The sequence below is a fragment of the Octopus bimaculoides genome, chromosome 19 (assembly GCF_046866305.1).
Source record: "Octopus bimaculoides isolate indiv1 chromosome 19, ASM4686630v1, whole genome shotgun sequence".
Lineage (NCBI taxonomy): Eukaryota > Metazoa > Mollusca > Cephalopoda > Octopoda > Octopodidae > Octopus > Octopus bimaculoides.
The window spans coordinates 51,890,450-51,902,949 of record NC_142946.1 but is presented as its reverse complement, the minus strand read 5'-3'; the positions used below and the strand labels follow the sequence as shown (position 1 = coordinate 51,902,949).

The following is a 12,500-nucleotide window of genomic DNA, read 5'->3' as shown; positions in this document are numbered from 1 at the left end:
TATCTATCTATCTATCTTTCTGTGTCTATTCCCTGCTGAGGTTACCGTGGTCTTCTCCGTAGGCTTTTCCCTCCATGGATAAGCCTAATGTTACCCCATTTTACACTATTGACATTTTCTGTGATATACGATACCCGTTTTTTTTTTGTTTTTACCGATCCCTTTTGATCGGATTTTTTTTTATTACTCTTGGTACGTCGTCAGATTGCACTGTTCTCAGATTGACACTCAAACACCCTGAAATATTCGTATTGGAGCTTCCGGTGCCAACGCCAAGCAGTACAGCGTGTCGCTTCCAAGTTTTTGTAGCCGTTTTTCTCATAGACGGTACCTTACCGAGCCTAGTATACTGTGTAGTTGGGACAGAATCCAAAACAAACAATGCGAAGGTGCAAAATAAAAAATGTAAACTGGTGAGTATTTACCCATTGCCCACTCTGTGTTCGTGTGTGTGTGTGCATACAGATATATAAGTATACGCATATGCACATTGTATGTATCCATATAGATATATGTGTGCGTGTGTTTGCGTGTGTGTTTTTCTGTGTGCTTGTGTGTGTATGTATATGTGTGTATGTGAAGAGGTGGATATACACACGTTGATAGAATAAGTACCAGCTTGCAAATACTGGACTAGATGAAACGGCAGAAATTCCTTGATCGTTTCCAGTTGAATGCTCCAATTTCTCTAATTAATATCATAGAAGTATGTTTATGCCAAACAACATAAATAGTAGACGTTCCTTTTCGAGTTATCCATAATTAATGTATTCTTATCTACCAATAGGAGCCAATATCTCCTGCCTTTCAAAGAAAAAAAAAATGAAGTTTGTGTTTCACTTCAATTTTACAACGTTCCTTCTTTGCCTAGAAATAATCGTCGTCCAAAGAAATATCAAGGAAAAAAAGCTAGTTTTCCTTAAGTTAGATACGCCGTATTTTATGTCACAGTATACGAAGACTACGAACATTTATGGATTTATTCCTATTCGTTATGTAACCTTAGAAAAATCACATGTTCTGCTCAGATGCTTCACTGTAAATCAGGTGTGAATTAAATTTTGATATTTAATTTTGATCTCCAGAAGAGGATGAAGATAACTTGTAAATATTATATAGCATCTATACAAATACATGTATATGTTTACACATACACTTTGTGCCTACATACAATTTTAAGAATATATATATATATATATATATATATGTGTGTGTGTGTGTGTGTGTGTGTGTGTGTGTGTGTGAGTGTGTGTATGTGTGTGTGTGTGTGTGAGTTGTGTGTGTGTTTAAGGTTGTATGCATGCGTATATAATTAATTCACAGATACGAGTATAAGTGTATATATATCTTATGTAAACAGTAAAGCAGTGTCTGTAAATACAAGTATATACATATTTACACACTCACGCACCTCCGCACCGCAAATAAGCGATCGCATATATATATATATATATATATATATATATATATATATATATATATATATACATATACATATATGCAATTGGTTGTTTGCGGTGCGGAGGTTCGTATATATATATATATATGTATATATATATATATATATATATATATATATATATATATATATATATATATATATATATATATATATATATATATATATATATATATATATATATATATGTGTGTGTGTGTGTGTGTGTGTGTGTGTGTGTGTGTGTAGGTGTATATATTGACATTCATGCATATAATGTATGCATACACTGAATCAACGTTTGTTTCATGTTTCAGAATTCCATTTTTAATGAATTTTAGGAAATATCAAAGATATTCTCTTCTCTAAAATTAGTGAAACGTTGACATGGGTCAATTGATGGATTAATCGAAAAATCTTATATAAAATATCAGCATTGCAATACATTGAAAAACGAAACAATAACAAAGTTAATACAATAATAAAAATAAACAATAATAGTTATAGCTCGAATATGAAGAAGAAGAAGAAGAAAGGCATATAAAGTTAGCATGAAAGGTTGGAAAGTAAATCATTACAGTCAAACCCCCGAAATAACTACTACTACTACTACTACTACTACTACTACTACTACTACTACTACTACTACTACTACTATTACCACCACCATCACCACCACCATCACCAACAGCAGCAACAACAACAACAACAACAACAACAGCAACAACAGTAGCAGCAGCAGCACCCTCATCACCACAACCACTAAAGTCAACAGCAAGAATAATAATGATGAAACTTTCAAACTTTGGCCCAAGGCCAGCAATTTCAAGGGAGGGTTAAATCGATGAAATGGAGCCCAGTATTCAACTGATACCTATTTTATCGACCCCGAAATGCTGAAGGGCAAAGTTGACCTCGGCGGAATTTGAACTTAGAACGTAAAGGCGGACGAAATGCCGCTAAGCATTTTAGCCAACAATGTGGCAAGAATGATCCTTTGGGAGCTCTGTGGAAACTACGGCCTACAAAGAGCAAAGACGTAGTACGAGAAAACTACAGAAGGACTCACCGAAAATGAGAACCGCAGAACCCTGTGGGAAGTATTGATCCAGTGCAATCACCTGACTAAACATAGGAAACCGGGCATTGTTGTGGTGAATAAAAAGAAAGAACGTATGATTACCAACGTAGTATATCCCGGTGACATTAGGATCAATGTGAAAGAAGAGGAAAAATAAACAACTACGATGATTTAAAGTGGGAAATACGAAGGTTGTGGTCGATGAAGAGAGTAGACGTGATACCAATAGCGATTGGTGCACTTGGAAGAATCAGCACTCAACAACCAACATGGCTGAGAAACATTGGTGCAACTGCGAAGGTAGAACACCAACAAAAATCAGCATTGCTTGGAACTGCAAGAATTCTTCGCAGGGCTCTTGAAGCATAACTTCGCCATCACTAGTGATCTCTCCAAACATCACGATGTTGACTGGATGTTTGAATTTTATCTCTTTCGGCAGATGTTTTGGCGACACGGCAGACCAATGGTTGTTCTGCGTGTTCATCATCTGTTCGTATTAGAGCTTCCGCTGCTAATGTTAAGCAGTACAGAATAACGTTTCCAAATTTCTAGCAGTGTGAATTACGTCAGTGAGTTGTTTTCCTCACTGACGGTGCCCAACTGACCCTGCAATGTGTAGAGGAAAAATCATAAACACACAATGCGCATGCACGAAAAAAGAACATGGCCACAATTTACCCATTGCGCTCTGTATACTCACATACAAATACACATATACGTACTCATGTGTATTTTCATGTATCTACAGTGACTTGTCTAAGTTTATAAACTAATTATATAAACTTATAGTTTCATTGCACCTAATTTGTATCGTACAAATATTTTACGTCCAGTAAAGCAAACATTCGCTCTACAGAAATCTAAATGTCGATGACATTTAAAACTCATTGATGCATCATTTATAAATCTATGTACAGTTTATAGCAGTATGAACTATTTCCAGCTCTATATACGAAATAACCACAATGTTAACATATAGTTTTGGTTAGCATAAATCTGTTACGTAAACATGGCTTTAAGCCAGGACAAACATTCCTAACAATTCATTAGTTATTGGGTTGTTGCTTGAAAGTAAAATAAATCTTCCTAGAAATAACTGTTCTCTTAAATCTATTAATTAAAACTATATGATCTATCTATCTATCTATCTATCTATCTATCTATCTATCTATCTACCTATCTATCTATCTATCTCTCTATATACATATATATATGTATATATATATATATATAAATAAATATGTATATATATGAATATATATTTATATATATGTATATATATATGTGTGTGCGTATATATATGTCTATATATATATGAATATATATATATATATATATATATATATATATGTATGTATATGTATATATATATATATATATATATATATATATATATATATATATATATATATATGTATATACATATGTATATATATACAGGTATACATATGTATATATGTGTGTAAACGCATATACATACATATACGCATAAATATATCCAGACACACATACACACATACATATACAAACAGACGCACACATTCATATTATGTTTGTGTGTGTGTGTACGTGTGTGTGTGTGTACGTGTGTGTGTGTATCTGTGTTTGTGTGTGTGTGTGTGTGTGTGTGTGTATGTGTAAGAACACAATTGGGTTGTAGTTCTCTACCGCTTTTTCAGTATATGCAAATTTGTATATAACAGCACAATTAGTTGTATATATCGGTGCAGAAATATATCTCGTTTAAAATCGATTAAAACTGTCCTTTCTTTGGAAAGTCCCCTCAAAGTCATTGTTATATGACGAGATTCAGGCGCTCCAGTAATGAATGTCTGCATTAGTAATTGATGTGAGTATATTCCGGAGACGTCACTAAAATGATCAAAATAGAACTTACTAAACTTAATTCAGATAAGAAGTAAATGCGCGGTCTTAGCCGTTTTAAATTTCTGTTTATATGTCAAAAGTCAAAGAATTTTGCATATAAATACATCAAGATTCAGTCTAAGTAGACCCAATAAATTAAGATTTGACTATGATTCAATAATCACAAACACAAAAGCGAACATATTTCATCATTTGAAAGACATATCTCGTTATAAGAAACGGTGGTTTACGTATAGTAGCTCTGTCCTTTCCACTTACTCTGTTGGAAATGTTTATATATATATATATATATATATATATATATATATATATATAAAGATAAGTATAATGCTGTCATATATACACTACGTATAATACTATATCTACAATATCGGCTGTCATTTTTTTTAATACACTACCTCCACAGCGAAGTGTTTCGCTCCTTTTCTCCCGCCCAAGCAAATTAATATAACATGAATATGAGAGAGATCAATTGTCTAATAGCTAGTGTATTATTTTTCAAATGACACCGGACTCAGTATCTTAGATGCAAAATTTATCAAAAAAACTTAAATTTCCCATTGATGCCTAAAATACAAATGTAAATTGACCAATTAGAAAAAAAGATCTCAACTGTGAAATCAATCACGTTTTTGAACCTGGAACTCAATGAGGACTCCGTTCTTGTTTGTCAATGATGACTTCATACAAAGCACGGAAATTCCTTTTTGATTGCCATCCACGCGTCTGTCTCTCGTTTCAGATGTTTCCTAGATTTTGTCTTGAGTGAGAAAAGAAAAAAATAGTGACCCCAAACTCACACAATTAGGCCTTTGTAAATTGTGTAGTGATACGGTACTTGGCTGTTATTTATTAAAAATTAAATCTACTTATACAGAATAATCCTTTCTAGTATAGACACAGTCTTGAAATTTAGTGGGAGGAGTAAGTCGATTACATCGCCCCCAGTGTTCAAGTGGTACTTATTTCGTCGACCTTGAAAAGATGAAAGGCAATCTCGACCTCGGTGTAATTTGAATTCAGAACGTAAAGACGGACGAAACGCCGCTAAGTATTTTGCCCGGTGTTCTAACGATGCTGTTGGCTCACCGCGCTACTGATATAGAATAATAAATATCTAAGTGTGCCAAACGCTTGCAATCCGCATTTTCGTCCAACGCGCTAACGCTTCTGCTAACTCAATATCTGATGTAGGGGAGCTTCATGAAGGGAATCTTGACTAGAACGAATGATATCGGGCCTGTTTTCATTTCAGATTAATAGCTAAGATGTAGAGGTATCATCCATTATATTTGTAGGCCCTCCCAGGTCGGTGAAGCCAATACTGTTAATGTTCTGTTTAAGCTACTGCAGATTAACACTTACGAGAAAGATATGAGCAGAGATACGATTCAGGGAGTCAATCTTCTGAGGAATTGACAGAAAGTGACTTAAAGACATCAATAATAACCATAGGCAGAAAGTCTAGTAAGTAAAATATCTGTGAATGGTGGAGGTATGAGACCAGTCACCTCTGAAGAACAGAGGCTATAATGGTGGTGATTTAAAAGAAAGTTAATGAAGTACTCTAGTAGGTCAGAAAATGTAGTTCATGGGCTGATGAAGACAGCGAGACAGAGTATAACAAAATAGAAAGAAGTGAATGAAGATCTAGGAATTATACATCTGCGGTGGGTGAGGATAGATATTACTGTAATAAAGTTTGGGAATATCAAGTATTTTCTATGCTATGTTGATTCATGATATCTTCACACAGTCATGCTAACTTAGGTTGGAGAGGCGTAATATTGTTTCACTTTCATGCAATTTCTGTCTTTAATAAATGATGTTTATGTATATTACGCAAATCGAAATAAAATGAAAAAAATACTTTACAGTAAGTATAGGTTCAGAATGTACACAATACACTTGTTGGTTAGAAGATAAATTACACGTTAGAAAACTATTCTAAATATTTTTCTTTTATGATCTTCAGATTTGGTGTCCAATATTATATATTAGCCTGCGTTATTGGAGTAAAACCAGAAATATACCAAAATAGTTATTGAATTTTAAGACGTAATCTTACAAAAACTTTCCTATAACAAAAATAGGAAATGTTTGTATTACTTTTTGCTATAATTGTTTTAAGTCGGTTTGAAATAAAACAAAACGACAAAGTTAAAAATCTATAACTTTTTAGTCATGATTACATGTTCGGTTCCTGCCGCATAGGAAGTGTTGTTTTCTTTTCACTCAAGTATTAATATCATTCTCACATCTGTGCAATAGTAAAATGTATCTGTTTCTTCATAAATGAATATAAAGATTATCATATAACACACATACACATACCAAAAAATTGAGATTCATGTCTATACCAGAAACACTTATTAATTCGCCTGAAAAGGCGAAAGGCAAAAATGACCTTGGCATCAGGCAATTCTATAAAGCCATTAATATTTAAGAAATCATTATTCAGGTGGTGAGGTTATATTAATCTCCCTACTGCATTCTGTCCAAACAGCCGACGTACGATATAATCAAGATATCTCGATGTCACGCAAAAGCTGGAATGATTTTATAATAATAGCTTATTGGCTAAACTCAATGTTACCTTATTGATGACAACTTGGCAATTTCTTATCCGGAAATTGTACCTATGCTCCGTTGTGAACCCAACCAATGAATCTTTGTCTGGTAAACACTACACCACTAGAAGATAACATGAGCGTTATTGAAACCGGTTGTTAAGAATACGCTTGACTGTATTCTTTTTTTAAAAAATCGATAGATCACTTCCCCCTTTCGACCTCTATGCCTGTGTTCCTTCTCAATATTCTGACTGATTTCCTTTATTCATCGTTGAAGTTCAGCTACGAGTTGCTGAAAATGTCTATCGATCAGTGTTATATACCTAAACCTGCTTATCGAAGCGGACTTCCACGTCTGTCGGACATCGTAGAAATTATTAATTATATGTCAATTATTAACGATTATACGTAGTGTAAAGCCATATAAAGTAATAATGCAGTTTTACGCGTACTTTAATGGAAACAAACAAATCGACGCAAGTTGAAACATGCAATTTTCAGAAATAAATAAAAAAAAAAACAAGTTTACACCCAACATCCAGCTGCCCACCAATATGATGTTCAAATAGCTTTATCGATATTTCTTCTGCTTCCCTTGCTCAAACTTATATATTTATATACGTAACTTTCTACTTAGATATTTAAATTACCAATAATTTTTATAATGGATAAAAAAATAGAGCAAATTCTGAAAATGTAATTTCATGTCTCTTGCTCCACCATATTTCTTTCTATATTTGTCTCTCTTCATATATGTATGCATGTATGTGCGTATATATATACATACATACATGTATGGATGTGTGTGTGAGCAACGTGTGATTGTGTGTATCTGTTTGTGTGTGTGTGGTTACTATATATGCCGTTGACAGAAAACAACAAATGTTGCTCTCTGGTCGAGAAATATATTCACGAATCTAACAACCTTTGAATTACTTTTTAGTAACCTTCTACCGATTGAAAGTAATGATATATATATATATAATGAAATATATAGTCTTGCTTTTCATAACTACTCCAAACGAAGGATCAACCCCACATTTCACGGTTTCAATTCAACTTGGTACTTACATATTCAAAGAATCCTACTAACACTTGATGACCTTAATGTTTTTTTTCTCTCCCTGTATGTTATCGTACCTCAACATTTCTGGCGTCCTGTGTGTTGATGTGCATCGATTCTATTGAATTCATATACATATATATATATATATATATGTATATTCTTGTAACGTAGTTACTCGTCGCCACTTATTGTAGTATCGCTACTATTTATGACGATACTTGTTTACATTATAAGCGTGTAGCAACAATAAAATATATAACGAAACAGGGTAACAACAATGTAACAATCCAACAAACTCTCCACGAAGCAATAAACGATATTACGACACGATATCTTACGACTTCGTGCGATCAACACCTACTCTTATTTCTCTCACTTAGACCGCAGCTATTTATAGTTTTCGGTCAAGTCTATTCTCGCAGGGGTGCCGGGACTATCGCCACATCACCTCCCCTTTTGAGATTTCTACTTCGGTAGGAAACGAAATTTATTTTATGTTTACTCTTATTGTTTTCTTTCCAACACCGCTCCTTTTTTGAAATTTTGCTTCTCTATGGAGTTCAGCATCTTTTCCGCTTAGGGAATATTTCTAAATGTTCAGTCTGTTTACGTTTCTTGTTACTACGGCCAGTACACGTAACTCCTTATCAAAACTTTCATATATCTTGTACAGTCACTGGCAACTCCTGAATGACATTACACATAAAGTTTTTAATTTCCTTTTCTGATTGTTATGTGGCTGTCACCGTATCTTCCAGCGATTCCGAATTCTTCGGAACCAGCCGAGATAAACAATCTGCACGGGCAATTTTCTTAGAAGGAATGTAATACATGTTAATTTAACAATATTGTACCCCAGCATTGTAATCTGCTAGCTGTATGGGTAGGAATTACTTTTGATAGTAACATTCGGTGGTCCTTCTCAAGCCGAAAACGTCTACCGTGAAGAAATCTGTGAAATTTCTTCACCGTAGAAATAACCGCTAGCTTCTTTGTCCATCTCATTATAGTTTTCTTCTGCTGCAATCTGAGCCCATGTGATATGAACCACCGTCTTTAAATTTGTGTAGCAAACCCTCCTGATAATTCTTGCTGTCCCTAAGAGACAAACTTTTTGTTGAAGCTCTACATGACATTCTATTCCAACCTCCTTCAGCCATTTGTCTAACGGTTTTTAACGCACCAATTATTATAGGCCCGACCTTTACAGTTCTAATTAAAATTATTATTACTATTGTCATGACCGTCATCGTCATCATCATCATCATCACTGTCATCATCATCATCATCATCATCATCATTATCCTCCTCCTCCTCCTCCTCCTCCTCCTCCTCCTCCTCCTCCTCCTCCTCAACATCTTCCTCCTCCTCCTCCTCCTCATCATAGTTATTATCATTATTATTTTTATTAGCATCTTCTCTTAATTATGTTTCCATTTCTTGCCGAGTGCTTTCCTGGTACCTATTATTATTATTATTATTATTATTATTATTATTATTATTATTATTATTATTATTATTATTATCATTGTTGTTGCTCTTGTTGTTTCTGTAGATTTGGAAGTTGTTGTTGTTTTGATTTAAATTCAAATATAAACGTTATTTTAAAATTCTATTGCTAATTCACTGATTTTAATTGATATAGCATTACGGGAACAAGAAAAGAAATGTGAATAAATGTTAAGCAAGTATTAAATTGCAAATAAACAACAATAAACAACAGTTGAATAAATAGGAAAATAACACATTCAATTAGGAGAGGACATTTGATTTATTCAGTTAATTAGCCTGTCCGATATATTCCATACATTCATGACTTCTAATAAGCCAACAAACTAACCATTGTCGTATATACTATAAACGAAATCAACATATTTTTATCTGGTGTTGGAGAAATTAGGAATGCAAATGTCTTAATTGAGATACAATTTAGTGAAGTTAGATAGCAATAAAGAAATTTGTTTAGCCTCATTAAGTGTACGAAAATGCGATAGGATATTTCTGTCTTTCAATTTAACCCATATACTCTCATTTTCCCCTCTTCTTTCACTATTTCATACTTTTCTCTCTCACTCTATCACCCTCCTTCTCTCTCTCTTTCTCTGTCGGCAGATTCTTCTGATCTTCTCTCTCTCTCTCTCTCTCTCTCTCTCTCTCTCTCTCTCTCTCTCTCTCTTTCTCTCTCTCTCTCTCCTCTCTCTCTCTTTCTCTCTCTCTCTCTCTCTCTCTCTCTCTCTCTCTCTATATATATATATATATATATATATGCACATATATAAATACATACGTACAAACGTACACACGCGCGTTGCGCACACATACAAGAATTCTTATATATTTATATGTTTCTAGTTATGTGAATCCAACTCTTGCAATATTTCAACATCTATCTCTGATATCCTTTCTCAGTCTGCCAGTGTGTGTGTGTGTGTGTGTGTGTGTGTGTGTGTGTGTACCAAATATCTTTTCTTTAGAGTTCAAATGGGACTTGTTATTTATCATAACTAACTTTTCGACAAACAACACAGAAACAACAAATTGATGACGTCAGCTCAATGTATGCAATGACGCTCAGCAAAACAACTTATGATTGCCAAGACACTTTGCCAACGTTTATATAAGATGAATAAAAGGAGATTAGCGGTGCAGAGTAGAAACGAGAATAGAGGAAAAACGTAGCTGTGCATTCTCATCAAGCGCAATTGAATATTAGATGATGTTAGAGAAACGTCTTAAATATAATGAGTTTGCAGCAAAAACGACCTGACCTGATAGTAGCTTAAAAATACACTTGCATCCTACTATATCATTCTTTTTGGTGCTTACAGAGCTACAGAACCAGTCCACATCCAATTGATATAATGGAAAAGAATTTCTATCATACATCACAGTGGTTCTCTGCGAAAGGTCGCATGCCATTGAAACCATTAACAATAAACAAAGAATGATTCGGAACATTTGACGCGTTCCTCATTCATTCATGTATTTTTTTTTCATTCTTCGTATTTCCAAATTGGTGACTTAACGGAGAAAACTTACAACCTGCTACGTAAACTTGGCTTGAAATGCCGAACAGTGACTAACGCTTGTGCAGACACTGCAATACAACAATCACGATGAAACCTGGTGGTCTGACATTTTATAATGCACCCCAAGGATCGGACTGCCGAATCAATGGAAGCCGGGCATGGAAAAAAACCACTACAAATTAGATACATACTGCATCCTGTGTCAAGTGATTAAGAGTCAACGTTCTCTCGGAATTGGATTCCAAGTAGACATCTGTATAGATTTTCCATAAACATTTTTGCGGTTTCATAAAATTTCCCTTTTCATTGCTATTTACTAGCAACGAAATATGAATACATGGCCTCCTTATTTTCGTTTTCCTTTCGTTCTTTTTTTTGTTTTTACATGAGATAACTTTTTGATTCGCATTTTTATTTTGTTTTATATTTTGGTTTCTCTGCCTACACACACACATAGTTCGTACACGCTGCTTTTTTATTCGTTATTTCTTGCGCATTGATCTGCAAGCTTCCAATGAATTAATGTGACTGAGCTCTTCACTTTCGTTTGTTTCATTCACTAATTTTTGTCGTGTAAATTACTTCACGTTGACTACCTGGTAGCACATGTACAATTCTCAAATCATAGAAATTTCCATCTTAATGCGATCCAACTTTCCTACGTCATCTCATTCATAACCTACTACTCATAACCTACGACTGATTCATGTAGTTGCACATTTCATAAAGCTTTATATATTTTCTATAATGTCTTCTTCAGATAGGAACAAGTATAAACAAAAATCTGTCCTTATATTTTAATAAAATCATTTTAATAAGCCGCAGTTAAATACATCTTCTTCAGTTTCTTTCATTGTCTCCGATTATTTACTTAATAGTCCAGCCTGCAATATAAAACAAAATATGTAAAATAATTAGCATCTTTAATATATATCACCAGAAGCCATTTTTAGCACTTTCTGTTCGTCAGTATCCGTCTAATATTTTTCTCTTTAAATATATATTTCTTTTGCAAAACGTGTTGTTTGCAAACAAATAAACATCGACGCTCTTTCATAAGTTTTCCCAATTATCACTTCTATACTTAAAATTCACAGTTATCTCCACTTTAAAACGTACCAATAAATAGAACCACCTGTTATTTTCTCTCAACGCTACATTTATCATAACTTTCACATTTCCTACATTATTGTCTTCGATATCCCATTTCATTATCTATCTTTCCACTACATTAAATTCCTCCGTTTCCTGACAATTGAACTTATACTTCAGTTCCCTTTTGTATTTCAATAGCTTGCATATGTTTCTGTTCTCTTGCTGTTCATAAATACATACATACATTCGCACATACATGCAAACATAAATATTTTTCTTTCAGTTAGGAGGATAGGCACCCCTCTCCCATCTCCGTGGAGGGAAAAGG

At 34.0% G+C, this 12,500-nt stretch overlaps 1 long non-coding RNA gene across 1 annotated transcript in view; it reads right to left on the bottom strand.

The window, feature by feature from the left end:
- Positions 1-10,263: 10,263 nt before the first annotated feature.
- LOC128250039 (uncharacterized) overlaps positions 10,264-12,500 on the bottom strand; it is a 400,943-nt gene continuing 398,706 nt past the window's right edge. Inside the window, exon 5 of the long non-coding RNA XR_016237448.1 lies at positions 10,264-11,961. This is a non-coding gene — a long non-coding RNA (uncharacterized LOC128250039). The remainder of the gene's footprint in view (positions 11,962-12,500) is intronic.